This window comes from Aegilops tauschii, chromosome 3 (assembly GCF_002575655.3).
Source record: "Aegilops tauschii subsp. strangulata cultivar AL8/78 chromosome 3, Aet v6.0, whole genome shotgun sequence".
NCBI classification, from domain to species: domain Eukaryota; kingdom Viridiplantae; phylum Streptophyta; class Magnoliopsida; order Poales; family Poaceae; genus Aegilops; species Aegilops tauschii.
The window spans coordinates 276367875-276371415 of record NC_053037.3 but is presented as its reverse complement, the minus strand read 5'-3'; positions in this window follow the sequence as shown (position 1 = coordinate 276371415).

Below are 3541 nucleotides of genomic sequence, written 5' to 3'. Positions count from 1 at the left end.
TAGGAGGTGCGCCATTGGTAACTGAGAGCAGCTAGATATTTTTGACAGCCACCTACCACACTCACTTTCCCCACTTCATTCTCTCCACCTCTACCAAGCTTGGTCTCGGCTGCCTCCTCCTCCTCACCTCATTTGCACCATAGATTCACCCAAATTAAGTGGTTAAATTTCCTTTTTTTGATAGGTAAGTAAGGGGAATGCTTTCTTTATGTTCTAGATCTACTTTTTTCTCCCTCCAACAACGTACACACATTTTATGGACTAGATCTACGTATGTTTGTGGTGTTGCATATGTTTGTGTTTGCAGGTACCGGTATTTGAAATGCGATAGTTGCCAATATTTTGCCGGAATGTTGATTCATTTCCGTTTCGGCGAGAATTTGGCACTATGCGTTCTTTTTGGTCCTATTTTTAGGCAAAGTCATGCCAAATTTTTTTGGTTCTAAAATATCGTTTTGCTCTACCCCACAGGCGACCATGGTCCGCACGATGACCGAAGGCATCATGAATAGGTTTTTGAGCTCCGCGAAGGCCGAGATGCTTCAAAAAACGAGACGGAGATAAGATGTCCGTGTCGAAGATGCAAGCTGAAGAGCCTTATGGACCCGGATTCTAGACAGGTGCGGGACCACCTGCTCTTGCGTGGTTTCATGGATGGCTATCGGTGGCAAGGTGATGAAGATGATTATGAAGTCATCCATAGCGGCGAGGGCGCGCGAGAAGACGAAGAATCTCCAGGACATGATCACGAAGTAGATGCAGGACACAGTCATCATGTAGAAGATGCCGGACATGATGATGAGGAAGATCAAGACGAAGGGCATGATCATGAAGATGAAGATGCCGGAGCAGACGACGATGGACCATCGACGGGCTGGGTGCAGGACCCCCATATTCAAGAGCTACTTCTCAAGCAGACGGGTAACGCAAGAGCTGCCGCTCGAGAGAAAGCCAAGCTGGATCAACTGGAGATAGACGCGGTTACTCCATTATATGAAGGATGCAGGCCCGAGGATACCCACTTGAAAGTAACGCTCATGGCTCTGGAGATGGTGGTAAAACAGAAAATGACCGACGCATGCTTCAACGAGAACATGTCATTCTGGCACGAATGTCTTCCCATGGGGAACAAGTGCCCGACCAGTTTTGAGGAGGCGAAGAAAATCATGTGTCCTCTGGATTTACCGCACGTGAAATACCATGTGTGCATGAACGATTGCATCATTTATCGGGACGAGCACGCGGAGTCTACCATATGTCCGGTGTGCGGCGTCACTCGATACAATAAGAGGAAGAAAGCTCCTCGAAAAGTGGTGTGGTACTTCCCGATCACTCCTCGTCTACAGCGGTATTTCGCGGACCCTAAGCTAGCAAAGCTCGTGCGTTGGCACGCGGATAGGGAGGAGAAGAAGCGAGAAGATGACGGAAATGATCCGGAGATAAATAAAAAAGACAAGATGCCGAGTCACCCTAAGGATGTGAGCCAGTGGCAAGCGTTGAACTTCGAACACCCATAATTTGGGAACGATCCAAGGAACATCATGCTCGGCGCGAGCACCAATGGAGTCAATCCGTTTGGCAGCCAGAGAAGCACACATAGCACCTGGCCTGTGTTTGTGTGGATGTACAACCTTCCCCCTGGATGTGCATGAAGAGGAAGTACATTCACATGAGTATGCTAATTGAAGGGCCAAAACAACTAGGGAACGACATCAATCTGTATCTGGGGCTGCTGAAAGAGGAGCTAGACATGCTATGGAAAATGCCAGCCAATACATGGCACGCTGCAGCGAAAGAATATTTCCCTATGAGAGCCGCACTACTCACGACGGTGCACGACTATCTCGGTTATGGATATGTCGTGGGGCAGGTGGTCCATGGATTTTGTGCATGCGTCAGGTGCATGGATGACACAACGTATCGCCATCTAGATAGAGATCCCGGGTCTTCGAAAACCGTGTTCATGGGACATCGAAGGTGGCTTCGCGACGATGACGCATGGAGAAAACAAAGGATCTGTTCGATGGTGAAACCGAACCCCGAAGACGCCCGCGTACGAGGAGCGGCGAGGAAATAGACGAGCTGTTGAAAAATTGCAAAGAGTGCCCACCGCCGGGAAAGAAGCGAAAGGCGCCAGAGCCGCTGCTGAAGGTATGGAAAACAAGGTCTGTTTTCTGGGACTTGCTGTACTGGAAGATCCTCCGTGTGCCTCACAGCCTTGATGTCATGCATATCACGAAGAACGTGTACGAGAGTCTGCTTGGTACCCTGCTCAACATGCCAGAGAGGACCAAAGATGGGCCTAAAGCAAGGGCAGACTTGCAATCAATGGGCATCAGGGAGGAGCTTCACGCAAAATGCCCTAATGATGATGATGATGATGAGGCGAAGGACACGGAAAGTCGTCGCAAACGCAAAAAGGCCATCGAATATGACTGCCCTCCCGCGTGCTTCACTCTAAGTTAGGAGGAGAACGAGCAGTTTTTCACCTGCCTCATAGGAGTAAAACTTCCTTATGGTTACGCGGGGAAGATAAGCAGATACCTAGACTCAGCGAAGCAGAAGTTCAGCGGGATGAAGTCTCACGACTGTCACGTGCTGATGATGCAGATACTTCCAGTTGCAATCCGTGGGATCATGACGCGCACGTCCGTGAAACGCTATTTGTCCTATGCAACTTTTTTGATGTCATCTCTCGGAAGTCGGTTGGCGTGAGGCAACTCAGAAGGCTACAGGAAGAGATCGTGGTGATACTATGCGAGCTTGAGATGTACTTCCCGCCCGCATTCTTTGATGTTATGGTGCATCTGCTGGTCCATATCGTGGAGGATATCATCCAACTCGGGCCGACGTTCCTGCACAGCATGATGCCGTTCAAAATGATGAATGGTGTCATCAAAGGATACGTTCGCAACAGGGCACGTCCAGATGGAAGCATAGCCAAGGGCTTTCTGACCGAAGAGTGCATCTCCTACTGCACGAATTATCTAGGCATCGAGAACCCCGTTGGTCTGCCCGTCAACAGGCACCTCGGCAGGCTCGCTGGATGGGGTCACTGCGAGGGTCGCCGCGTAATGCATGTCGACTTCAAGGGTCGACTCGCCGACTTTGAAAGAGCAAACCTAGTCGTGCTACAACACATAGACGTGGTCGATCCTTGGGTGGTAGAGCACAAAACCTTTATTGAGAAGACGTACAATGACCGAGGCCAACAGAGGACGGACGGAGATATAATCAAAGAGCACAACTCATGTTTCACGCATTGGTTCAAGGACAAGCTTCTGTCGTACCCTTTACATAAGGATTCTTCCGCGGAAGAAAAACTCATATTCGCCTTGTCACAGGGCGTCGAGCACAACCTGATGACCTATGAGGCATACGATATCAATGGCTACACATTCTACACCGAGGAAAAGGACATGAAGAGCGATTATCAGAACTCTAGGGTAACGATGGAATCCTACACTGGTAACGACAAGGACAGATACTACGGAAGGATCGAGGAGATCTGGGAGCTGAGCTACGCTGGAGAGAAGGTCCC